The sequence below is a fragment of the Pogona vitticeps genome, chromosome 15 (assembly GCF_051106095.1).
Source record: "Pogona vitticeps strain Pit_001003342236 chromosome 15, PviZW2.1, whole genome shotgun sequence".
NCBI classification, from domain to species: Eukaryota; Metazoa; Chordata; class Lepidosauria; order Squamata; family Agamidae; genus Pogona; species Pogona vitticeps.
This window is the reverse complement of record NC_135797.1, coordinates 6,260,527-6,288,041: the sequence shown is the minus strand read 5'-3', so window position 1 is coordinate 6,288,041 and position 27,515 is coordinate 6,260,527. Positions and strand designations below refer to the sequence as shown.

Genomic DNA, 27,515 nt, shown 5'->3' with positions numbered 1-27,515 from the left:
ACAGAGCTGGGAATCGCTGCACGGACTTCGGTGTCAACTCGCTCTGCCAACCACAAGGGAAGGCCACTTTCCCCAACCCCAGTGGTGGATTTTTCTGCCAGCCGGCATCTCTGCCTCCTGCTGGATTTATCTGCTTTCATAATCAATAACAATTACCCCGTCCAGAGGGAACTCTTTTTATGGCTGTGGGGCTTGCAACAAAGCCATTAATGCCTTGACAAGCCAGGCATTTAGGGCTTCATTCGGATGGGTCCTGGCATCTGCCCCCCCTCCCCAAACCACCCCCACTCTCAAGAGGCCACGATAGGAACAGAGGCCCTGTCAATGCCACACTGTGAGTAATGCTCGAGGCCTCAAAGCGCCAATAAATCAAAGGCTTATTAATCTCACTGTCTCATTTTCGGGTGCTGTAATGAATCGACTGCTAGTGTGTCTACTCCACCCCTTGCCCCCTCCCACCATTGATTACCAGTTTATTAACTAACTTCTTCTCTCTCTCTCTTTCTCTCTCTCTCTCTGTCTCATACACACGCACACACACACACAAACACACACACAAACACACACACACACCTGCCATATGAAAATCGAAAAAGGGCTCCTTAAGACCCAAAGCTTTCCTATACCTCTCAAGATGGTATGGACAGACTGTCCACCATAGGATAGCCTAGCCTGGGAACCAAACTTTGCCTACTTAGTGGCAAACTTTATGTTGCTGTTCTCAGCTCCTGCAATATGAGGAAAACAGGACTGACTTACCGAACGAGGTTCTTTCAAGCATTACAAAGACAACCGGAGTCAAGCAATTTGCTCTAATCTAACAGAGAAACACTAAGGGCAGCGGGCACCAGAGTCCATCCGAAGGAGATGCTCAGAATGGCTCAAAACAGACTGCCAAGTTTCTTCTTCCAAGGATGACGATTACATTCCCCTGCTCCTTTTCCTGCTTGCCTTGAGGCTACTTATTCTTTCTCTGTGTGTGTTTTACAAACCCTCTCTCACTTTCTCTCTCTCCCCCCCTCCCTCCAAGACAGCTCCCTTTTGGGAAAACCCATTCTTCATAAATTACCAGCACACGAATGTCAGATCAACAGGACTACCTCTTTTAACACCACATGAACCTTTGCCTTTTGCAAGGGCAGTCTTGTGAACATCTGTGTGCGCACTCCGAGTGTATTGTCATCCTTCAGGGTCTAGCTCCTTTCTCCAGCAGGACCCTAGAGTGTCATTTCCGCATCTTCCAGCCTCGTCAAGCAGGGAGGCAACAGGTAGAAGCAGCCTTCCCCCAACCTATTGCCCTCCAGATATAGCGATTTACGACTCCCCCTTGGGGGAAGCCGGATTACATTGCTGAAGTTACACAATGACTCTAATCATTCTACTATGACGGTGTATCAGAAACTTTCAGGTTATTTCCCCACCAAAAACATTGGTGGAGACCATTGTGGTTTTGTTGTTGTTGTTTTGCAACTTTTCCCTGTGGATATTGTTCGGGGATTCTGCAGTTCTGCCTCTCAGTCCTGGCCGTTGTTGAAAGTTTGAAAGTCTCTCCTTGTGCCTTGTTCCAAATGGATAATGTAGTTGTTGTGGATAATGTAGTTATCGCTGAAAAGTGTTTTTTGCAACACAGAGACCATTGGGTAGGTATTAAGATTAGCTCTTTGTGGCTTGCATCTACTCCGGAATGGGTTTCCCATTGTGGCTTGTGGCTGGTTAACCAACCATGGCTTGTTAGTAGATGGGGGTTCATGTGGCAGTACAAGCCAGTCTCCAGCCAGCCGCTGAGTCAGTCAGTGGCTTCATGCGAGGCTTCCAGTTTCCACCACTCAGCCCCTTTGCCCACTCATACATGAGCAATCTTGTCGAGGTGGTGAAGGAGCTGTCCTGATATGGCGCTGGCAGAAAGCGAGGTGCTCCTTAATGGATCGAGACTGCGATAGAACTTGCTTAGCTTGCAAGACTCACCCGGGGAAAGATATTATCGTGATGCGAGCCCGCAGCCAACTAGAATCAGGACCAATGAAGCGTCTGTCTGATATTTATCTGGAGGTGTCTTTTTATAGAAATGGCAGCCGTTGTGATTCTTCTTCTTTTCTCCAGCACCCCCATATAAAACGAGCCAAAAGTTAATTATTTTGCCAATTTCAGCTGCATGCATTATGCATCTTGCCTTATCTCTGGCTGTAATTGCAGGCAGGTATGTAAATGACTATATAGATATATTATACTTTTAAAAAGAAGTTGGGGCACCTCCTCCCACCTCTTCCAGTATTGAAAAGCTGGCAGAGTTAATAGAAAATGCTCTGCTTTATAAGTGGAGAATGAGAGAGGATTTCAAACTTGTGTCTTGGGAGGTTAATTATATTGATAGCAACATCTGATATGAAAATATATTTTTTTTTACTGGGAAGAGGAGGATAGGGAAATAAAGGAATAAAAACCTCCAGTTCTGTACTCGACGCTTTCTGGAGATAGAACCTTTCCCGTGTTGGGCTCCTTTGTGATGACGTTGGGGATTATGGGGTAGGGAGGTTGGATGTGTGTATATAATGTGTATTTCCGGGGAGGGGTGTCTTCCTTTTCTTGTAACTGGATCTTTCTCAGCTTTTGTGGCAAGACAGGCTGGGAATGGCAAGTTTTTCATATGAACAGGGTTGTTGGCAGAGTGATGGATTTCAGTACTTGCAGGATGATAGCTTGGACAATACACCCACATTGTTATTCTTGTTGTTTTACCCAGTGTGGTTCCACAGAATTCAACATCCCCTTTTTCCAAATCAAGGTGCTAATACTTAACCGATGCAGAAGGAGATGAGGAACAGAGGGCAGAGTCAAATAAAGTCCGAGAATCTAGATACTTTTGAGGGAATAGTGTTTAGCGCTTTTCTGAAAAATCGCCATCCAACTCCCATGACAGCTACAAAAAAACCTCTTAGAACTTTATTGAACCTGACAGGAAGTAATGATGACATAAAATATATGTGAAATGTGTGGAGAGAAGGTAGGTCTTCCATATATATATATATATATATCTCAAGACAGTTGCTCTTTCTATGGTACTGGAATAAAACACTGGAAGGTTATGGAATCCATCTTTTCTCTCCTTTTTAGCTCTTCTGCCATTATATATTAAAATTAGACAGGACTTTTAAAACAGGCACTTGAGGGATGATTGAATAAACAAGATGTTCTCAGTGCTGGGTGGGGGTGACGGGAGTTGTAGTCTACCACATATGAAAAGTGCTGGCTAAATAAAGACTAGAATAGATGCTGATGAAGGGAGAGAGTGGGTTAACTCAGTTTTCCTGCCACCCTTTCCCTTTTTTCTCTTTCAACAATGCTTGGTTGTTGCCTAATCATTTCAAATTCTACATAAACTTGAATTCAGGGATCAGAACTAAATGGTTACCTTTTGGGAGGTTATCAGTCAAAGGAAACATGTTAGTTTCTTACATTATATTGGCCGTTATCACAACTCAGAAATCTGGTTATTGGGATTTTTATGTGGTAGGCAGAGAATGATGCTATCACTCCCTGCTAACGTTTATTAGGATGTGAAAGCCAATCCTGCGCCATTGTATTGAGAAAGAAATGTTACTGTTTTCCGTGGAGCCTATGAAGCAACTAGGGGTTAGAAGCAGAAAAAGCATACGCCACGCAAATAGTTTTACTTATTTCAAGCCCTTGTAAGTTAACTTTCCATTCTTTCTACCATCCTGGTTGAAGGCAAGACTGCAGTTGGCGGAACAGCTTGCCTTTTCAAGTATATCATGTTTTTCTGGTTACAGACCCATGAGGCCTAGAAACTTGTCTTTTTTTAAAATGAAAGGCAACAACAAAGCTTGAAGGCCCAGCGTGAGTTGTGATCTCAGTATGCACACAGGCAACCCTACAGAGGAACAGCCGTGCGTCCCCACCTCAGCTCCTTAGCCAGATCAGATGAGCTCGGAGCGTGCCAACCCTAAAGGGAGATCAAGAGACACCTGAGTTTCAGAATTAAAGACTCAGCGGCAAGCCTTCGTTGCTCCCTAGAGCCTGTAGCCCTTTTAATAACAGCGAGAGTACAAAAGCCCCAAGCGGCAGCCAGGGTAATTATGGTCTGCCATCCAGCCTGCTCTTGAGAGATGAAAAGGGCAATACTGTACGTACACACACACACACACACACAAAGTTATTATTTACTTCAAACAGCTCCACAGATATTAACTTAATGGAGGCTTGCCACCTCTGCCAAGGGGAGAATTATGCTTCTTACCTGCTTTTACAATTGTAGAAAAAGAACCACACGGAGAGGAAGATGGGACTTTGTTGTAAAGAAAGGCATCTGTAGTCAACTGGGGACCAGGAAGGAGAACAGGACTGACGTGGACAGTTCGAGCCCTGCAAGCCCACAGAGCAGGGCCTCTGTCACAGGACAGCAGAATATTTGCCCCTTACCTTTCGAAACAGCCTTCTGAGCTGCAGTTTTTCAGGAGGCACAAGGCCCACGATTTATACCAAAAAGGGCTTATTACATTCATCTAACTGATGAATGGAGCACTGCTGTGGCCCTAAACACACAGATTTGGAAGGAAGGCCTCCTGAATTCAGCCGAGCTTATGTTTGAGTAGAGATGCATAAGTCAGCAAGGTAAAGGTGCTGTCCTACCTCCTGCTCACACGAAGGTCGGAATATATGGGAGAGCCCGTTTCCAAATAAAGCCTAAGACTCCATAGGTGCAGTTATTGTTAACCTGCATTTCCCAATGTTTCCAGGCAGTGAGCTAGAGAGAGCAGCGATTCAAGCTCTGCCTGATAAACATTTTCTTTTTCTATAAATAATGGACTTAATTGGGGCTTAGCAACAACAACATCAGCAGGAGCACACCAAGCAAAGCCCCTCCCTTTCTTCTTCGCAAAGGCAGGATCATCACAGGGCAGTCAGGGAGGGGCCCTGTTGGCACACACACGGCTGCTCCACGTGGGAAGCTGGGTCCTGCCTGCCAGGAAGGCAGCCCAAGAGTTCTGCGTTCAGGAGCAAGGGACTTGCCCGAGGGGTCCACTGGATGGCACGAACACAAAAGCCATTGACGCCTTCCCCCCCCCCCCGAATCTCCGTGGGACCAAACTGTGCCTTCTGACAAGTTTGCTCATTTCACTTGAGGCACTTGGGTGTACCAAACGAACATGCTTTAATTAAAAAAAACCACCAGATTGAATACTTTCCCCTATTGGGAAGGAATTAAGAAAATGACTAGCTCCTTTCAGATTCTGCCAGGGGCTGCAAGGTGCCACCCACCCAGTCCGGCTCCAAGCTCGCTCATCGTCTGGAGCGCACGCCCTGGTTGTCTCCTGCTCGGTGTGGCAACCCGCAGGGTTAACAGATGGCCTGCGTTCGGCCCAGTGGCTTGTCTTCAAGGGTGGTCAAGGAGCTAGAAAGAATCATGGCCAAAACCTGGGCGGGGGGGGGAGGGAGAAGAGAACCAGTGGGAAAAGCCATTGTAAGCTAAGACAAATCAGATAAAACTCCTAAATAGACATGGTCCAATAAGTTAAATGCCTTACGTTTATCAAATCTTTCCAATAAAACAAAACTCAATTTTTAACGATTTAAAAAAGGGTATCCCAATGAATGCTGGGAAGGCAATACCATTATTTTATAACGTTTACACATCTTACCACCTATTTCTACTTTTGTATTTGTATCTCTGTTTATACCGTATTGCTTGCTAATGGCCTGTGCTCAATAGCAATACATTTACTGACATGAGAATATTGGAAAGGCAGCAGCAGGCTCCTTCCTGGAAAACTGGCTAGCGTACTGCTTAAATAATTTTCCTTGTATTTCATTATCTACAATATATATATATATATAAATTTATTTTTATTTCTTTGTTTAATGAATACTGAAAGTTGAGGCAGAGCCCGAACTCCAAGCCAAGTGAAACATTTCACATAATGCAGAAAAAAGGGATCTCATTGCCTATAGAAAGCTAGCACATCAGGAAAGAGTAAGCTGTTATACCAAATCAGACCCTTCGCCCATTAAGCTCACTGGTGGTGACAGCGGCTCTTCAAGGTTTCAGAGAGGAGATCTTTCCCAGCCCTGCTTGGAGTTGCTGGAGGTTGATACTGGAGCTTTCTGCATGTGCTGTACCAAGAAGGAGAATGGTAGAATCACAGAAAAATTGGGTTGGAAGGGGCCTGCAAGGCCATCGAGTCAAACTCCCTGCCTGCTCAATCCAAATCAAAGCAGATCGGACAGATGATTGTCCAATTTTCTCTTGAATGCCTTTAGTGTTGGAGTGGTCATTACCTCTCAAGGTAATTGGTTCCACTGTCGTACTATTCTAATAGTTAAGATGTTTTTCCTGATAGTCAGCCTAAATCTGGCTTTCTGTAATTTGAGCCTATTATTACATGTCCTGCACTCTGGGATGATCAAGATCCTGCCCCTCCTTTGTAGGACTAACCTTTCAGGTATTTGAAAAGTGCTACCCTATCTTCCCTCAGTCTTCTTTTCTCAAGGTGAAAGATGCCCAGTTCTTTCTATCTTTCCTCCTCACAGGGCTTGGTTTCCAGCCCTCTGATCATCCTTGTTGCCCTCCTCTGAACTTGTTCCAGTTTGTAGACAACCTTCTTAAAGGTCGGTGTCCAGAATGGGACACAGTAATCCAGATGAGACCTAACCAGTACCGAATAGAGGGGGAATAGCACCTTGTGGGATTTGGAAACTATTCTTCTGTTAAGGCATCCTAAAATAGCGTTTGCCATTTTTGCAGCCACTTTGCACTGTTGGCTCATATTTAGCTTGTGAATAATTCCAAGATTCTTGGAGGGATCTCGAAGGCCAGGGCAAAGAGAAAAGAGAAGGAAGGCTATTAGCAGGCATATTATTTTGGCCTGGATCAAACACACATGTGAGGGTCCATGCATTTTGAAGAAAAGCTGAGATACCATTAGTGAAATCCACAGGCCCCACCCCTATACATCCCAATTTAAGCCAAATGATGTTTCCTAAATGCAGTAGCTAAGAGAGGAGGGAAAAACCAAAAGAGACAAAGATGGTGAAACCCCCCCCCCAATCATGCTGTAATTCAACCACTGAATATATACCTTTCTCTAATAGCCTTCCATTCACTGAAGCAAGAAAGGGCTCCAATAGAATTCACCAACGTTCAACTGCTCTGCTGGCGAGAGGCAGGGGACATGCGCCTCTGCTGATGCCAGGTTATATGTACCATCAGCAGGATGACTCCCTCCCTCCTTTTAAAACTGGTTAGGTTTTGTCCATCTGCTGTGCTGGAACCTCAAAGAGATGACATCCCCACCGAGAGAGAAACCTGAATTTGATATCTGCTTTGTGCAGCGGTGGGGGAAGGGGAATGGAGAGGTAGGAGGGTGGGCAAGTCAATGCAAGGTATTGGGTCAAAAGTGGAAAGAGGGGAAAAAAGAAAGAGGGCATAAGATTTCGAGACCCTCATTTTATGTATGTCCCCCTGGTAATTAAGAAAAAAAAACCACCACCACCGAAGTCTCGTGGCACCCTGAAGATTGGCCATATCATGCATTATAACAAGTTTTGGGGGTCCTAAATTTCATTTAACAAAACGGAAGCTCGTGTCTAATACGTAGGATCAGCCTACAATGTTAGGCAGACCTGTCAGCAGCTGCCGTTCCCCACTGAGCTTACAGGAGCCAAACAAGAAGGAAGCCTTTGACAAGCCCCACAATTCCTTACCAACAGCCCAGCTGACTAAAATGTCTGAAAACTCAACTCCAAAACACCAGGAGGACTCCTCCTTCCCCACCTTTGCTCTAAGACAGGGAGCAGGCTGCCAACACCGTCTGGGAGTCGGCCTGCAAGCCTATGCTTGCAGGGAAGTAAATCTCCCCAGTTCAGTGGGGCTTACGCATTTTTCCTAAGGAAATGAGTGGGGCGCATGATTACTGAACAAGCAGGCCAAGTGTAAGGCTCCAGCCCTAAAACCATCATGGCTAATCGTGAAGAAGGCTGGGAATGTCAGGCTAAGGGTGGGAAGGCTGCGTTTGGTCCACCTCTGGATTACAGCCTTGCCCGGGGAAAATTCTACCCCTCTGGCGCTCACTGGATTGAGACAGAGCTGAGGCAATGGGGGTCTTCCTGGGGTGGTCGCCACTCCTATTCCTCCCAGGCCCAGCAGTGATGGGGGGGGGGGGGCAAACGTAGCTGCAGACCTAATCCAGGCGTGTCATTTGGAGGCATAAACCGCCACTGGACTCAGAAGGGGGTCATAGTTAATAGGCACAGGGCTGGGGGTCGGGAGAATGAATGTGTTAATAGTTACAAGACAGTTCATGCACCATCCCTGGGAATAGGGCTCGTGGATCTCAGCCCCAGGGAGACCTGCCTGGGGCGGATGGGTGGGGGGGTTTATAATCGCTACTCACGAAGCCTTACCTAAATGCAAGAGACTCACCGACCACCACCCCGCCCCATAAGTTGGCCTCCCTTTTCTGCTTTCCACTTGGGAAAGAAGCATTGATGTGGCATTGGGGTGGAGCGGTACGGTATGTATGCGAGGGAGGGGGTCGCTTCGCGAGCACCAGCCTGGCGAAAGCCCCCCAATTCTCGCCCACCCCGCGCTTCCTTTTTTTGCAAGGGAAGCTTCCCTCCCGCCAGGAATGGCTTCGAAGCACCGCCTCCCCATCTCCTAAATCCTCCGCCGCCTCCGCCGCCTCCTGCTTTCTCCTCCCTCCTTTTGCAACCTCTCCTTCCCCCTCTTTTCTGTCTGTCCCCCCCCTTCCTCCTCCTCCCGCTGCAACGGGCCTTTTGCACAACACACACACAACGCACGCACGGGCACACGCAGCTGCGCGCAGCTCTCGCTCGGGCTCTTCCCGTCGGCCCGGCGGCTCCAGATGGCCCCCCGCAGAAAGGAGAGGGGATGAATCCGGAGCGGCGGAGGCGCCGAAAGCAGAACGGAGGGCGATCTTGCAAATAGAGAGGAGCGAAAAACGAGAGGGAAGCAAGGCAGGCAGGCAGGAGGGTCGCGATCCGAGCGCAGGAGCAGCAGCGGCATGGCACCGCAATGCCGCGGAGAGCATTTCTAGGCGCCCGCTGGAGATGCCTCCGCTGCCTCCTCCTTCTCGGGTGCAGAGGGAAAGCCTTTGAGCGCGCCGGGGGCTCCCTCTCCCGGCCCCGCAAGCGGCCAGGGGCGAGACGCCTCGGACAGCGAGGGCGATCGAGAAAAGCACACGCACCGACTCGCCCGCCCGCGGCCAAAAGGGACCGGGCGCCGGGAGCATCTTCGCCGGGGATGCCAAGGGCCGGTAAGAAGGACACCGGAGGCCAGGCGAGGCGAAAAGTTTGCGAGGGAGGGGAGGGAGGGGTGGGGATGGCCGGGCGCGGGGCAGGGAACCTTGATGGGGGGGGGGCGCAGGAGCTGAGGCGTCCGGAGGCCCCGTTGGGGCAGAGCCCTCTTGATCCCTCGGCGTTGGTGGCTTTGGGGATTGGGCCCCAGGCCAAGCCAGATCCTTCCCTCTCTTCAGTTACGAGCTTTCCGGAGGCATCCTCGGGCTAACCGGGAGCACATCTGACGAAGCGAGGCAAGTTTGATCGGTGGAAGGTAGCGCTCCCTGCAAAGACCGGCGGCCGGTGTGAAAGGGAGCCTTCCCGGGTTAGGCAGGCAGGCTGTCTTCATCCCTATCTGGCTCAGGAAGAGTTTTGATGCTGATGAGCCCCGAGGCTTGCTTTTTAATGGCTTTCTTTAATCTAGAAGGTGCCATGAGCCTTGGGGGCTGCAACCAGGGGCGAAGGTGTTCATTTTCTCAGTCCTGTTTTAATCAGCTCTCAGGTATTTGGGGGGGGGGGGCAGACCTCTGGGAAGGGCTGTGTCTGTCTGCAGGCTGTGCCCTGGAGCTCCTTGTCACAGGCAGTACAGTGGGCAGTTTCTGAACAGGGCTGCTGCTGTGCTCTTAGCACGGAGTCCCATGTGGCCTTTTCGTGACCATTTCAAGAGGCTGTTGGGTTGCACAGATTAAAGAGTGGTCTGGGGTTTCCCAGGAGCTGGTTGTGGCAGACGGATGGCTTGACACACCCCCTCTTCGTGTGTCCCTTTGCAAAAAAACTCAAGAGCCACTGGAGGTGGTTTGGGACAGGGGGCTGACCAGAAGTGGGTTGGAGAAAGTGGAACACAAGTCTCCTCAATTAATTAGCATGTTGTTTGGATGGTGTTGGCAGGTTGCTTGCACTCAACTGTAAGTCACCACGCAGAGTTGTTTAGACATCAGTGCCTTTATTCTGAATGTTTTGGAAGATGAGTGGGATGCCAGTGTGACAATCTGAGACATGCACACATCTGCCAAGACTCTTACCATGGGTAAGCCTTGATCCTTGGGGTGGCTGACTTGCCCGGTTGTCACAGGTCACAGCTGGTTTGCTAGAAGGACTGGATGCCTCTGTACTGTGGTCCAGCTTTGATCCACTAGAGCAGACTTCATCCATCAGACTAGGGGTCCCATCAGCCCTGCCAAGCATGGCCTGTCCCTAAGGACGATGGGTGTTGTATCCCCCAACATCTGGAATACACCAGACTATCAGAGATGGTGAGCCTAACATTGGATTGTGCGCACTGGGCAGTTGGCTAAACATTGTCAGTGGACTGTGGGCCAATACTCTAAAGGTACTGTGTAGTTTTTACATAACATGAGCTTATTGTGCCCATTATTAGCATCCTGCCCCCATCCTGTAGCAATCGGGGCAAATCTAGCGGCATATATTTCGTCACTGGCCTCCTGTCATAGCGATGAGCTCGTACCTGCTGTAAGCGAAGCACAAGTTGACTTGGGTAAAAATCCTTGCCCAGCCATAAAGTTCATTCATTGATACTGAACTGGTCACACACTCTAATCTCTCTCTCTCTCTCTCTCAGGGCTTTTACGAGAACAAGATAAAATAGGGTTTTACTGACTGTCCTTTGAGTCAATGGATTCAAGGGAATACAAATCTAATCAATTCAGTGTTGTTTTTAAAGTTCACTATTCTTGTGAAACAATGGGTTCTTCCCCACAAACCTTTTATTGTGCAGTTGCATTGTTTCTTTCAAAGGGTTTTACAAGGGGATCCTTGTATATCATATACATTGTAACTTGCCCATGTTTTACCATATTTCTTCCATCTTTTTTCTTACCTGTCTCCCCCTTCCAAAAAAAAAGCTGTTAAAGAAGAAAATGTGGATTATTGTGTGCACAATGTCAATGTTATCACTTGCAATGCCAGGAGGCCTCCGTCCAGAATGACATTATCATTTATTCGTTTATTCATTGTAATTAGCATTATGTATCACACCTGCCGATTCTATGCCCTATGTTGTTTTAATAACCTTAAAGCTCTGAAAATATTTGCCTGTTTTTGGTGAATTTCCCAGCTTCAGTATGTCAAGAACACATGTTCGACAAAGACAGGTAGATGCTTATGTGCTGTCTTTTCTAAACAGAAATCAGGGAGACAAACATAATAGTGTTAACACAATTAAAACACTATCCTTTGGATACATTAATAGGTAGACTTTCCACTTATAGGTCAGTCTTGAGTGGATGAGATCAGATCCTGAACCTACTCTTCATTAGTCTTGATCCACTGCAGTTGAGATAGTGTGGCATTTTGATTCAGAACCCTATGGTTCATTTTGATTCAGATCATCATCATTATCTTAGAACTGCAGAGCTGGAAGGAACCCTATGGATCAGTTGTCCCCAACCCTTGGGCCTCCAGATGTTCTTGGACTTCAACTCCCAGAAATCCTGGCCAGCAGAGGTGGTGGTGAAGGCTTCTGGGAGTTGTAGTCCAAGAACATCTGGAGGGCCAAGGTTGGGGACCACTGCTATTGATCATCAAGGCCAGCCTTGGTCAAGGATCAAACCTCCAACCTCTGGCTCCACAGCTGGATGACTAAACTGCTGAGCTATCCAGTAGTTAACCAGTACTTTGGGAGGTATTGGTTCAGTTCCCCTTTGAGCCACAGGATTCACTGGGTGACCTTTGGTTGTTGCCCTGTTGACATCTCACAAGAATAAAGCTGGGGGAAGGAAATTCTTTATGCTTTCTTGAGCTCACTAGCGGAAAGGTGGGATATAAATGAGCTTATTAAATAATAGGTTCCTACATGCCACCATTGTTCAGTTGCCATCTCCTGGAACTGAGGATAAATCCTAATTTTCTGATCAACTTTGTTTGATCAAAATTAAGCACGATTAGTCCTTTATTTCCCCAATCAAAACTAGTTCTTGCTGGAACTACAATACTGTGTATCTGACTTGGGGCCAGTCCTGCTGTTGGGCAAACGGAATTGTTCCCCTTGGGCAGCATATGCTTAGAGGCAGCAGCGGGTGAAAAGAGAGCAACGTGCCGCGCCCTGTGCAATCCAAGCTATTCTGCTGCTTTCAGTTGTGGCCACAGTATATTTTCCCATTATTCAGCTGCTAGTCTTTTATGCATGGAAGAGAAGGGGAGGTCACCTTGGGCAATGTTTAGCCGCCTGATCTCAATTCCCGCTTACGGTGGGCCGGATGCCCCTTTGGTTGCCAATGGAAGCCATTAACATCATGGCTCTATATTCCCAGCATGGTGTAGTGGATAGAGTGACGGGACTAGAACGCTAGACAACAAGGTTTGAATTCCCACTTGGCCATGGAAACTCACTGGGGGGGGGGGAGAACTGGTAAAACTGCTCCTTAAATATCTCATTTACTTGGAGAGCCCCATTGGGGCCATTATAAGTCAATTCCGACTTGATGGCACAAAACACACACATACATGTACCTTTAAGTGGTTTATAAATCAGCTTTGTGCTACTAAGTCCTATATCTATGTACTATACTGTTAGTTGCTACCCACTGGCCTACATCTGTATTTTGGATCTGTCTTGATTTGGTGGACCTGATATTCAGCTAGGGTGCATCCGCAGATCAGCATCCCCTGCAGTTAACAAGATCATGTCTTCCTCTTGTAAAATCAGGCTCAGCTGAGTGATCAACTCTGTCATTGACAGGGGGAGTCAAAGTGACCATATTTCCCACTGGTGCGCATTATCTCACCTCTGTTACATTCAGTGAAACCTGGCTCCTAACTATCTCCCAATTAAGCTGTGAACTTGTGGCATAAGCTCTCTGTTGGGATAGATCAGGTACGGGGAAACTCTAGCCAGTGGGCCTAATAGAAGGACACGGGACCTCACTGCCCAGCCCACCAGTTTTTGCAAGGCTTTTACAAAAAACAGTCGGAAGACAGATTTCGGCGGACTGAAAACTACTATCTTCCTCCTTAGTCTTATCTAAGCCACTATTGTAGAAATACAGCAACCTTTGGCATGTTAACCTCAGGTAGCGCTTTGTTAGAAAGGCCAAAAAAAAAAAAAAAAAGAGGATCTGTTCTGGTCCTTTCTAGCAGGAGAGAGCTTCCGCGAGAGTCAACATTCTAAGTTTACTTTTCCTCCTTCTTCTTAGCTAATGTTCTTTGCTTTGAAAGCAGCCAAGCTTGATGGAAACTTTTAAAGCGCAAGAGACGATTTTAATATTTAAACATGTGTTTCTTCAGGCAAAAAAAAGGGGGGGTAAAGGGGAGGGAGAAGAGGGTTTAGGAACTCAGGGTCTGTGGGCACAGATTTAGCATTGCTATGAATTATTAGACAGATTAAAGTCCCCAGAAGGAATTTAGTAGTTTTCCTTTCCTTTCCTCCCCTTTTTTTTTGGATTCTGTGGTAGATGGAAGTTGAAATATCACGCAACAGCACCATGCCACACCCTATTGCTAGCAACACTGAGTGGCAACTTCAGGCATCCATAATGGCTGGTTTTCATGGGGGTGCTCTTTCTCCAAGTTTCCCAACACTTTGCTTAAACTGCCCAAGGTCCATCTCACACAGAGTCCTTCTTCCAACAGGGCCCGTCCCATGCAGTTTGCTCCCTCAGGCAAAGAACCAAATGGGACCCACTCTCTGATGCCAGGCAGAAAAGCTGACTTGATTGGCACCTGAAAGGAGGCAGCCTTTCCCACCATCCCTGAGGGCACCAGGCTACTTAAGATGACGTCAGGGCAGCTGCAGAACTTTGCCTGGTGGTGTGGCGCTTCTCATTTCCCAGCATCTGTTGCCTGAGCTGGCTGCCTCCTTGCCCCGTGGTAGGGTTGGGTCTGACTCCCAGGAGCAACTAGACAAACGTGTACAGGAGTATCAGAAGAAGCTCACGATGGCAGCAGCTCTTCCCTACTGTTTTTCTCGCAATGGCATTTGTAGGCATGGTGCCTTTGAATTTGAAAGGCCTATTTCGCCATCTCAAGCCGTGCCTTTGACATGTCTCTTCTCCATAAGAATGTACAGGTTATCTTACTGCATCAGGTCAGGGCAGTGTCTAATTCTAGCATCTTCATGCCAACAGCAGATAGCTAGATGCTCCCAGGAAAGCCACAAGCAAGATATAGAGGCATCATCTCTTCCCCACCATTGATCTGCAGTACATCATATGCAGGAGATGTAATGAGGCTGCATTATTGTGTAGGCTTACCTGGGAGTCAGGACCACTGAATTTAATGGAGCATCTTTTAATTTTTTTTTCTTCATTTAATGGTTTTATACCCCAACTTTCAGACAGAAAGACTCCCATAACTGCTCACCAATCAATAACACAAAACACTGCCCTCTGGCTGACTATCTAACAAGGTGTGGCACAAAAGGAAAAAGATACGAAGAGAGGAAAGCAAAGTAAATCCTACATAGATATGCATAAAGTTGGGCTACCTTGTGAGTTTTAACAGAGATATTTTATTTAGCAACCATGGCTTATGACCTTTGCTTGTTTAATTTGTCTCCAGTTATTTTATTTTTTTAAGCCATTGAAGCTGTGGGCTAAATCATGTGGCAGAGAGTTCTATAATACCAATTTTGGCAGTCACACAAAATATTTCCTAGAGATGTGTGTCAGATTTTGGTATACTACTACCTAGCTGCATCTCTCTGCATTTAAATCAGAAATATAATTCGCAAAATTCCCCACCCCCGCCACCAACATGGCTAGTGGCCCAAAAATATTTTCCAAGCTGTGGTTCTCCTGTTAAGAGAAATTGATAGAAGAATCCCTTTCAAATAGTGGGAAGTGGTCACTGTCTAAGAAGCCAGGCGATTTCCCTCACTTGTTGTTGTGTGCCATCAAGTAGCCTTTGACTTAATGGTGACTCTTAAATTGTGGGTGTGAGGCGAAAGATTTGGTGTTGATGCCACATTCTAAAATGTCTAGCTGCACAGAGAAACATGCAGACACGGAAGCAGATGGATGCTTATTTCTTCTGGGAAAAATAACATTAGTAGTTTACATCTGATCAACCTCATCTACAGTGACAACATCTGGGCATCAGTGCAGTACAATTTTCCCATGCTGAAAAATTGCTGTCAGGTTGCACAGAGGTAGGTTTCATCATCCTACCTTACAAAAAAAAAGTTATGTGTATGTATAGATGGAAATCTTAAGAATTGTTTTTCTCACTCTGGGATGGGTCTGTCCTTCTCTTGTTAATTCACCTTGATGTTTTTTATTTAAGAGGAAGGCGGGTGGAGAGGCCTGCTGGGGGTATTATTTAGTAGATTATAATTCCTATGGCCTGTTAGGTGAGAGGCTGAGCAAGCAAAGCGTGCTCTCTCTCTCTCTCTCTCTCTCTCTCTTATACACACTGTCTGCCATTGGCTGAGCTGCTGTGAGGTCACAGAACAGATGGGCTTGGCAATGAAATTCTAAGCAAGGAATTAGAGAGCGGGCTTCAGTGCTATTGAACAACCTCCACTACCCATATCAGTACGATCTCCAAGTCAGCACACCAGCTTCATACTAACAAACCCTTTCTGCTAACTGCTCCCTGCTTCACAAAGAGGACTAGTGTGTTGTCCATCTGGAGAAAAGACCTGAATAATTCTGAGTGGGCACAGTTGTGTTTTATTATTTGTTTGTTTGCCTCTCCCCATTGAGCTCAAGGTATATGGCTGTATTCCTTTATCATCACAAGGACCATGTAAGATTGGTCAGGTTGAGAGAAAGTAATTGAGTTACTGAGTGAGTCTCAAAGTTTAGTGAGAAATAGAACCAGGATTTATCAAAAATCTAGTGTAACATTCTAACTATGACACCATCAGTTTGTTCTTCAACAACATTTGCAATTGACTGTTCTTCAGTATAGAATGGGCAAACGGTACACTCAAAACAGAAACCTAGGGAGACCTAAAATGATATTGCAACTGTTGTGTTTGATTTATAACCAGGTAAGATCCAGTGCCTTTCCTAGTTGTAGTTTTAGAAGAGGTAGTCATGTTAGTCTGTGCAAGCACATCAGGCAAAATCCAAAGAAACAAAGCCAAATAACCAATTCAGAATAAAAGACACTGAGAGCCAATGAATATTTAATATGTTTTAATATGTACTTGGTACAGTAAGTATTTCATCCAGCATTTCATTTTTTTTCCATATGTCTGATGAAGTGGACTTATCCACGAAAGCTCACATTAAAATATAATAGTCTTTAAGGTGCCACCTTTTTTTTTGGTATTTTTTATTTTGTTTTGTTTTGTTTCTTTGGATTTTGCCTGATAGGTAAGATCCAGACTCACATCTTTACTCAGCTGTGAAAGCTCACTGGATAGGCCCTTCGGTCAGTCATTGTCTCTCAACCTTGTCTACCTCACAGGGTTGTTGTGAGATTAAACTAGGGGAAAAAGTGAACTATGTATGCTACCCTAATGTTGCTTAGCTCCCACTCATTAATAATCCAGACATTCAGAATATCAAACTTGGCAGTGCTTGCAATTCAAGGAGAAATATATAGAAGCTGCTGCCATCATCCAGGCTGACTCAACTCCTCCTGTCACTTCCACTTGACCCAGAAGTGGTAAAATTAAGGGCAGATGTATGAGCATGGTAACAAGGAGAAGCATAAAATAGTCTTGGACTTGCTCGTTCTTGTCTGTGCCTGGCCCTTGGCTGGATGAAAATAGATGGTTCATGGATTTCATCATGTAGCTATGGGGCCTCATGACCCTCTAGATGTTGATGAACCGACTCATAATCCCTGACTGTTGGCAAGGGTGAATGAGAATTGCAGTCCATCAACCTCTGGAGGATCATTTGGTTCACAGGTCTGGAGTAGCCTCAGAGTTAAAAGTGGAAGGTATCTTAAAGCTGGTCAGACTGTGCGTTCATCTTACCTTTGGACAACTTGCACCCCATTTTGCAACACCTGGACCTATCCCACCCTTACTTAAAAACAAAAAAACAAACTGTTAAAAAAGCAGAACTGGCCAAAAAGTTCACCAGAATAAGAGGACTTCCAGTTTTTCTTTCTGGCACTTTTTGGTATTGGCATGAATGAGTCCTGGGGAAGACAAGAGTGGTCCCCAGATCTGCCAGTGTTTCTCCCTCCATACAAGCTTGATCTTGTCTTCTCTGGCTGGCAGCAGCTCTCTAGAACTTGAGGCAAAGAAGGACCTTTCCCATTTCCTGCTACCTATTCATTTAAAAAAAAAAACCAGAGATATAGAAGACTGAACCAGGGATGATGCTACATGTGTTTCCCACTGAACTATGGCTCCGTCCTGCCAAGACAGGCTGCCTGCAGCTCCTGAGGAGACAGACAAGTCTTTCACACCCTTCTTCTCAGAAAGTGGCATGCATACCATTGATTAGATGCAGCAGTAGTCTACGTGTGACACAGGGTTTTCCAAGCAATGACTAAGAGTTCATGTTCCCTCTGTAAGCATGATGTGCCACCTCGCACTGTGTATACTCCCAGAATGTATGTGCTCCTGTTGCTCCAAGGCTGCAAAAATCCTGACCTACTCCCTGAAACAGAGAAGGAACACTTCTTTCCAGTGTACATGGCTGGGTCTTCATACACAGCACATCACCTAGGCTAGCAAAGAGCCGCATTGGCTTGAATTGCTAGCACCAACTATAGCGGGCACACTAAATCAATGGAAATTATCCAATGTTCATACATTCAGTGGGTCTGCTCTGGTTGGGACCAACAGCTGGGGTTGCTTCTGTCCCAATACTCCAAGAGCGCCATAAAAACCTAAAAAACTTTGCAAACGTGGCATCACTAAACCTTCGTGTTTGTACTCTGCACCAAAACATCACCCACTCATTTTTACCACTGGATGAGAACAGAAGCAAGGCTTGCTTTGTATAGACATGTTCTTCTGACTCTGTGGTCGATCCAAGCCTCTCTTTTCCTCTCCTCTGCAACCGGAGCAAAAAGATCAGCCTCGACGTGCGCATTTCTGTTCTTAAGAACCTTGCAGCCTGCAATCATTTGGAAACATCCTGACAGATCAGGCCCAAGATCCATCTCTAAATCCCAGCATCTAACAAAAGGCCATCTGGAGACTCTGAACCAGAACATGGAACCTTGTCTGTTTCCATATCAAGTGCTTGGTTTCAAACTAGAACATGAAAAAGATCCTTTTGTCAAACTAAAACTCCCAGAATGCAAACAAACAAAAAGTAACTTTTCTAAGTTCTGCTCCAGCCAGACTTCTGAAGGCCTCAAGGTCTAGCTAAGTCAAAACAAGATCCTTTGACTGCAGAGAAGCAAGGCGGGTGATGTAAAATACAAGGCTAATTATCTTGCAAAGGAGCTGATCATCCTATTTACTGCTGTTTGTTTGCTATTTTGAAATCTAGTACTTAGGCTTTGAATGGCTTAATTGCCAGTAACTTTGTTAAGTGAACTTGAAAGAAAGCAACAAAGAGGTCAGAACAAAAGGCAAAGAAAGAAAGAGAGAAAAATCCGGCAATCGGATTTCAGCCGTGGGAGTGATAGCCAATATAGAGCAACCCACTGAAGTGAGGACACCAGATGCGTTTTTAATACAGGAGCACAGAGAGCCAAAGAAAATGAACAGATAACAGAAGTACTGTACAGAATGCAAAAAGAGCCGGATGGCAGATATAATGAATTAATGCACACCAATTGTTACCCAAGGGAATCCTTCCCTGAAAATGTTATTTTAAACATTTAAAATAGATATGTCTGAAATAAATCCTGCCCCGTCTCTCCTACCAACATTGGCCCTTCACTAAATTCTGTGCCATGAAGTGCCTTTTTTGCTAGTCACATTTTCAGCATCGCAACAGAGAGCTCAGGATGATTATATGTGTATATTGGTTCTAAGCATTTCCAACTGAATTTGCAGGAATATGATCTGCGTTCAATCTTGGACAAATCTGGGATGGGAACAACTTTTTCTGCTCCACAAATACTAGCCTGCACAATTTTAGACCCTTGACTTTCTTGGTCACTCAGACACTGCCCACAGCCACAACACGGGAATAAAAATATTGGCCTATCTCAGTGGATTGTTGTAAGGATTCCTGGAGCAATGTGGACGATTTCAAACAGAATCAAACACTCTGTACATACTAAATAATAGTACCACTAGTAGTATCAGCGATTGTAATAATATGATTACATTGACAACTAACATTAAAATATGTCATCCATTTCTGTGGGGAAGAAGACTATATTCAGGGACAATGTTGAGGGGTTGAGGATTCCAGCAGCAACCATCCTAATCACCAGTATGTCGTTGGCTCTCCAACAGAAATTTCTTTGGATACATCAGAATTAGAGGAGAGAATGTGGAGAAATGCCTTGTAAAAAAAAAATACAAAAGCAGGAAAGTGCTTTATGTCAGATTAGACTCATTTACCCGTTTTCCCTCAGGAATGTCTGCTCCGACAAAGAGCCTGCATATCCCAGAGGGATAAATAACAGGGCCTGTCAAATATCTGAACCCAGTGCCTCTTATACCGAAAGCAAGAATCAAAACCTCAGAGTAGTCTTCCTCCATCAGCACACAACATTTCTCATCACATTAGCAAGGGTGACCAGGAGCTAGGCCAGCTAGATCAGTGGTTCTTAACCTTTTTGAAAGAAACGCCCCCTTGAGCCATTGAGGAAGTTATCATCGCCCCCCTCCCCGCAGTGATATCTTTATTTATTTATTTATTTATTTATTTATTTATTTATTTATTTATTTATTTATTTATTTATTTATTTATTTAAGACACTTAAATCCAATGACCCCTGAAAACAAAATTAAATTCCAAGAAAATGAAATGCCCCCAAAAAGTAACATTTAATGATTTAGTTGCAAATGAATTTTAAGACGCAAAAAGAAATATAAAAAGGGCATAAAAACAAATGCAGGAACTAAAAATTTCAAGACAAAAAGTCTGAAGCTAAATTTAAATTGGAGGAAAATATATATTCATGCACACTGTAAAAAGGTTGCAGCCATCTTCACAGGTTTGGCTTGCTCCAGCGCCCCCCTACCGCCCCCTTCTGCTTCAGCGCCCCCACGCCGCCCCTTTTTGTTCTACCGCCCCCCTGAAAAAATGAAATCGCCCCCTGGGGGGCATTATCGCCCAGGTTAAGAACCACTGAGCTAGATGATCAGAGGTTGTATCCAGTATTTGTGGAAGGAGCCAGGAAGAGGAAGACGGCATGAGACCAACAAGCCACATAGAAAGGTCGCCTCATTTTGTGCATCTTTCAGCCAGCTTCAGGAGCATCCCGCGTACACTGACACCCACGGTTAGGATGAATTAACACAGATGAGTTCCCCAATACTGCTTTTGAAACGTCGTATCGTATGTCTATCCAGCATGCTTGGATTAGAAAGGATAATTCTCCCTTTCTCTCATTTTTGAGTGCATTTTCATGGGAATGTTCACATATTCCTGTATAGAGTTTTCTCTGTCTTTTTTGTATTAACCAATGCAGGGACCGCTTTCACAATTGCTGGTGTGTGTGTGGATTAGAATCACCTCTATTCCCCTGTTTAAAAGGCTCTTCAGAAGAGTGGAAAGAGCCTAATCCTTTAAAGCTCTTTTAATATCCACCTGAATAATGAAGGTGGCGGCCTGACATGAGGGTTGTGGGTAATCCATTCACACAAAGCCGAAACCAGAGGCTAAACCGAACAGAACCAGATCACAGCAGTAAGCCAAACACACACACACACAAACACCCTCTTAATTTGTATCATTTTAAAATTCTGTTACATTGACTTCCAGATTTTATTTTGGATAGGACGATTCTGATACAAGAAGTAGCACATCCATCTTTATGGATAATCGTCCTGAACATGTTTGAGATTTATCATCAGATCTGCCTGGTGAAGAGGCGGCTGGGGAGGGGGGGGATGCAACTGGATGGGAGACACTCCGGAACGAGATGGGCCAGTGGGCTCGTTCACCATACGACTCCCTCCTGCAGTATCTGATCTTTCTCACAGGAGATGCTAGGGGGGGTTGAACCTCTGCGGCTTTCTTTGTGCAAAACAAGTGCTACTGACCGATGGGTCCTTCATATAAATGTGGATATCTATTGTAAGGCTATTTGCACATCTAGTTACTGGTTGGCAGCAACCCTTCGGCATCTTAAGATGGACCTCTTTCTCATCGCCTGCTGCCTGAAGTCCTCTGAACAAGAAACCTGCCATGTAAAGAAGTTGTATTGCCATTGCGCTGTGGCAGCACTTGTAAAATGTGGACAGGTTCAATTCCTAGCACTGTGAGATAAGACTGGGGAAACTTTTAGTCTGAAACCTTGTTAAGAGTCACACAGAACTATATGGGGAATTGATGTCTGTTTCAGTATGAGGTGGCATCATCCTCTCTTTTCCTTTAAGGCCTCACTCTATTCAGAAGCAGGAGGTTTAGAGCTTCACTTTATGAGGACATGCTTACACCCTACCATTTCCAGATAAAATCCAGGACAGGACTCTGTCTGAGGCCTTGGAGAATCACTCCCGATCAAGTACTGACACGTGGTTTGACTACATACAGTATAAGGCAGCTTCCTCGGATACCTGTAGACCTGAAGAAAACAAATATTGTGCAACAGTGAATCTTATCCTTGCTTAGAGGTTCATGTCTGGGTGGGGAAGCTTGATGGTGAGAGATAAGCCATTTTGCAAGCAGAAAGTCTGTCTCAGAGATAAACAAAATATGTGACCAGTATTTGCTATTCCTGGAAGCTTCCATGAGGTGCAGTTTTCCTTTTGAAGAGGTCACAGGGTCTCCCTGTACTGTTTTATGCCCAAACCATATATAATTCTAATTAGAATTCTGATTTTTATCCTGGTGGGATAATGGAATTTTTTTTTTCAGGTCTAGGCAGCTTCCAGAAGATCCCAGGGCAGTAAACTGGTTCCCAAATTCACCAGGGTCACCCACCCAGTGCACATCCCTGATTCCATATGCGCTATAAAATTCTGTATAAGCTTGTGCCAAAAAAAAAAAAGCCTGCATGCCCCAGGATGGGTGTAAAGAAACAAAGAGACTTGGCATTTCAAAATAAAAAAAACCTGGATTGCTTCAGAGCAGCTTAACAAAGAGAAATCTAAGTTTGGCTTGGAGGGTTTGGATAGCCAACAACTACTGTACACCCATTTTACCAGTGGAAAGAAACCAAGACTCCCCTAGATCCAAGGGAAGAATCTAGACAAAACATTTCAGACAGGGACCCCAGTTTTTCTTCGTGTTCAGTTTAATAGCAGTTCAGCAGACACAAGACACAAGCGTGAGGAAACAACATCAGCCCATAGGCAAAAGGTTGGAAAACCTATGTAAGAGAGACAAGACAAAGAAGAAGGGTTAGTGGGTGGAAGAGGGATGGGCAGGATGTGGAGGAGAGACAGGCCTTGGCAAAGTAGGGAGACGTGGGAGGAGGATTCGTGGGCACAGAGCACACCGTAGCCTGAGGCCCTGAACAAGCTGAGGAGGAGATAAGGAACAGGGTGAACCAGAGCATGGAAAAGGGAAGGAAAAGAATGTCTACCAAGCAGAGGTAGACTTGGGGAAGGGGAAGAAGGCAAAGGACAGAAGTTGTGGCAGGGAAGCAGAGGATCTGTGAAAGGCAATGAACAAGACAGGATACCACAGAATGGGGCCAGGGAATGCTTATGGGAAGACCACCAGAGTGCCTGGAAATAAACAGCCTCCACCCCCATCAGTTGTCTCTTAACATGTGGTACTCAGTCAGCAGCCCATTGCCTCAGTACATTCAGCTAGCATGGCTTAAAGCTGCTTTATCCTCCATAAACTAGTTCAGTGGCTCCCAAACTTGGACAAACCAGGTGTTCTTGGACTGCAACTCCCAGAAACCCCAGCCAGCATAAACAGTGGTGTAGGCTTCTGGGAGCTGCAGTCCAAGAACACCTCGGTTACCCAAGATTGGGAACCACTGAAATAGTTGTATCCTCTTCCAAAGCCACTTAGACTTTCCCACCTGGCAGCCAGAAAATCGATTACGGTATATTCCCTTCTTTGAATTAGTAGGAAAGTCCTGTTGGACATTGAACTGGCCGAGGGTCCTGTTTCCAACAGTGGCAAGTCCAGGAAGCTCAGAAATAGGGCAGGAAGAAAGCTTCTATGTAGCCCTCAGCTACTGATATTACCAGGTATACTAGTCCTGGCTATGGAAGGCTCTATGTAGCTCTCATGGCTAATAGTCGTAAGTCCAGATCCCTCATCCACAAATTAGTGGCATGCATCTGTTGGGGGGGGGGGGGAACGTTCTCTATCTTTTTACACTGCATGGGACATCCAAGCAGGTTGAAGTTAGGCATCCTGGAATCACTGAATTGAATGTCTTGCTTCTTTGGAACTGAAATGATGGGGCGAGCACAGGGATGTGGGCTTGCCTGGTTGCTTCCCAACCTTTTTGGGCAGTGTTGGAAATAGGACTGTAACTGTCTCTTCCCTTGATATTTCCTCCTTAGTCCTTATGGACAATAAGTCCCCACCTCCCTCTCCAATAATGGAGTGCATCGTGCAGTGGGGCTCACCGACACCCCTAAAAGGTTAACAATGTAAAGAGGAGGCTGTTAGATGTGGGAGGAAGGTCTCGCCGTGACTGATTTTAGTGGGATCCGCCGTGAGTGTTACAAAGGGATTGGAAATCCTGTCCAGTTGGTCTCTTATTATTTGACACCATGAAATATTGAGCTGTAAAGGATTTTATGTCCTATAATGGAGAATATAACCAAAGTATGAATAAGCCAGAGGGAGACGGAAAAGAGGAGAGTGAGAAGAACGGAGGGGATAATGTTGGAATAAACGGTGGTGAGAGAAAGAAAAAGGAAATGTAAAATTTATAGACGAATTGAATGCATAATGAAGTCAAGGCAAGTGAGTGGTTTCTAGTGATTTAATGGGCACCGGCCCAGCAAGACACCTTGCCGACTCAAATCTTCCATGAAAAGGGCCTTGTAAAAAATAACATTGGAAGGAGTTTAACTCAGCCGAGGTTAAAAGGGATGCACTGGGGCCCTGTAAAGTGTAGCCTCCTGTAGCGGAAGCTGACAGCGTCCTGCATGAATGAATGAGTGCTGGGCTCATGTAAACCAGGATGAAAAGTCAACTCTGGGAGGAAGGACAGACGAAGCATATTGGGGGGGGGGGAGGCAGGGGAAATAAGGGTGACAAATTAGCAAGTGAAGATGAGGTGAAGGAATTAACAGAGAGAATGGATGAGACGGCCTGATTTATGAAAAGGTGCTTCAGTTCGAGGACTTTTGAAAAATGCCTTTTAATCGCTATAAGATGCTATTGTTGCACACTGTGTAGAGAATAAGAACTAGCACTTTAAAAAAAAAATTACAATTCGCCAGGAGCCATTAGGACACCTTTCCAGGAGGCAGTATCACACCATAGCACACATACGTGCACATGAAAATGATTGCAGAAATCACAGGTATCAGTCTCCTGGCCCTAAATCCAGACACGAGCAGAATGCATTATGAAAAATAAGCTGTTCCTTGCAAATGGGAGAAGCCACCTGAGATCACTCTTTGTCCACCTAGCTCAGTACGCATGGCCCGCTTTGAGTGGCAGCCGCTCTCTCCAGGTACTGCCTGCCCGCCCTGAAATCCTTTTTAAGTCGAGGATGGGGAATCTGTTTCCGCCCAAAGGCCAAATTCAAGTTCAGGGAATTTTTCAGCCGAAAGCCAGGGGAAAGGTAAAAGAGTCGGACTACAGCTATTAAGGTGGTTTAGCTTAAAGCTTTTGCTGTTGGGAATTGAGCCTTTGGGGAGGCATTTCGACCTTTTAGAATGGAACAAAAAACGAACAAAAGCAGGGAAACTACCAAAAGGTACACCTGGAAGAGAGCCTGACCATTGAGGCAAGGCGAGAGGGCTAGACTGAAACTGCAGGAAGGCTAGGTCCTCAGTTTTGTTATCCCTGGTTTAACAGAAAGGGGAGACCTTGGGACTTCTCAAGCCAACGTATATCCTCTACAGCTAAGTTACAGTTGGGGACTCTGCATTCGCAGACTACAGAATTAATCTTTTCTTCATACAGAGATCAATTTGTTTTTGTGTTGGGGGAGGATATAGAGGATGGATGCACAATGCCTGCTGTGTAATTTCTCTCTTCAATTGCCTGCCTTTTCAGAGCTCAGAAATACTCCCCCTTTTTCAAAGAACAACTCCTGGACTTCCCAACCCCATCCCTCCAGTTTGCAGGGGCTCCTCGGTGATTTATGCTTCGAAAAAGTTACGTTTCCGTTTCCGGGGCTCTGCAACCTCCTTCCACAGAGTTCAGGACACCATGTCTTGCTGTCTTCCTCCTGCCAACCACTAGGTTGAGGAAACTGAGTTTGCTAAGATCACTTGATCACTCTGGTTTTCCACACGGAATTGGAAACTGGATCTCCCAAGTCTAAGTCTCACGCCCTGACTACTATATCACACCAGTTCTCAAATGCTTCTCTTCTGCACCTTTTATCAAGCACTTTCGCTTGAACCCCCACCTCGTCTTATTTTGATTTAGAAGGATTCAAGTGATCTTCCAAGATCATCAACTCCTACCCCTTTGCAAGCAGCACTTAAGCAATGGAAGGAGTTCCCCGGAATGGCCTTGCTGTTTTGATCGGACACGTTCCTTGTCAGGAGTGATCCACCCATTGCACCCTGAAATCCCTACAATGCAAGGAAGTCTTTGGGGGACATCTACGGATGGCAAGGCAGATACACAAGAACAATGTTTCTCTCTTCCTTGTGGGGAAACTCTACAGTAAATTAAGGCAACTGGGAACCCTCCATATATCTTGAACTGTTGTTCTTGATATTTGTCGCCAAATTATCCTTGACTTATGAACATGTCCTGTCCGTGACAGCCCTGCTCAGCTCTCGCAAGCTGAAGCCTGTGGCTTCCTTTAGGGAGTCAGTTCATCTTGCGTTGGGTTTTCCTCTTTTCCTGCGGCCTTCAACCTTTCCCAGCATCGTTGTCTTTTTCAAAGAATCTTGCCTTGTCATGATATGTCCGAAATAGGACAGCCTCAGTTTCATCATTTTTGCCTCCAGAGATCGCTCAGGCTTGACTTGATCCAGGACTCACTTGTTCGTCTTTCTTGCAGTCCATAAAGGTCTCCCTCAGCACCATATTTTTTAACAAATCCATTTTTTTTTCTGTCAGCTTACTTTACTGGTCTTGCTCTCCAGTGACACATCCCTGATTATCTTTTCTAATTACATACTCCATTGCTGCTCTTCTGAGTCTCAATCTTCTTCTGATATGTGGGCTGCAGTCTCTTTGGACGGATAATTGAATCAAGGTACACAAAATATATAACTTAAACTATATCTCCCATACACCCCAACTAGCTTGCCATAGATGGATAATGTGAACTGTAGTCCAGAACTTGCAGAGAACATCCACTTTCCTACCATTAACTCTACAGATGCAATCCGTGCCCAAGTTCTACTTTGAGCGCTGGGAGCCATGCAAAATTCCAGATTATTTTGTATTTCCCCACTCCCAGTGCATCTGCTTGCCAACCACCTTCCTGCTGGTGTGCAACGTGGCTCACTGGCTTGGACCACCTGCTGTTGATGCACGTATGACACCTTATGCAGGCAGAGACCAGATGAGTGGGAGAAGTTCCACTGCAGTGTCTTGTGGAGTTTAAACCCTCTTGGTCTTCTTCTAAGTTCCAGTTTTGCTTTTGTTCTTCACACAAATAATGGCATTGTTAAGAATGGCGGGGGGGGGGGTACCAACCATCGGATCAGGTACAGTTGCAGGAGCATCCTGCAGTTGATGCCCCAGTGTGGTAGCCAGAGGAGAATACTGGTTAGAGTGTTTGACGAGGACTTGGGAGACCTGGTTCAAGTATGCCCTTTGCCATGCCATTCACTGGGTGATCTTGGGGACAGCCATGTCTCCTAGCCTGACTCTACTTCACAGGGTTATGAGGGAAAGTGGGATGGGTGAGAGCCATTTAGTCCGCCTTGAGCTCACGGGAGGAAAAGTGGATGAACATGTTGAGAAATCAGTAAGGAAATGGCAGCTACCGTTGTATGTGGGGAAGAGGGTTCTTATCCAAGCAAGGGAACAGCTAGCCAGATATTACCGGTAATTCGCAGAGAAGGGGACTCTGGGTTTTGAATAGGTGGGTGAAATTAGAAATGTGTCATGCCTAGAGAGTTTCAACATCTTCTCTGGGGA

The 27,515-nt window shown here is 45.7% G+C and overlaps 2 protein-coding genes across 3 annotated transcripts in view; one reads left to right on the top strand and one right to left on the bottom strand.

Annotated features, from left to right (window-relative positions):
- The window catches only part of MACROD1 (mono-ADP ribosylhydrolase 1), a 352,795-nt gene that overhangs the window by 266,682 nt on the left and 58,598 nt on the right, over positions 1–27,515 (bottom strand). The gene's annotated exons all lie outside the window — the stretch shown is intronic.
- The window catches only part of FLRT1 (fibronectin leucine rich transmembrane protein 1), a 169,137-nt gene that overhangs the window by 133,383 nt on the left and 8,239 nt on the right, over positions 1–27,515 (top strand). Inside the window, exon 1 of one of the 2 annotated variants that reach the window (XM_020804734.3) lies at positions 9,157–9,290. The exons of the other annotated variant lie outside the window; for it this stretch is intronic. The gene's annotated coding sequence lies outside the window, so the exon portion shown is untranslated. Of the gene's footprint in view, positions 1–9,156; positions 9,291–27,515 lie in introns of those variants that run through there. 2 annotated transcript variants of the gene reach the window in all.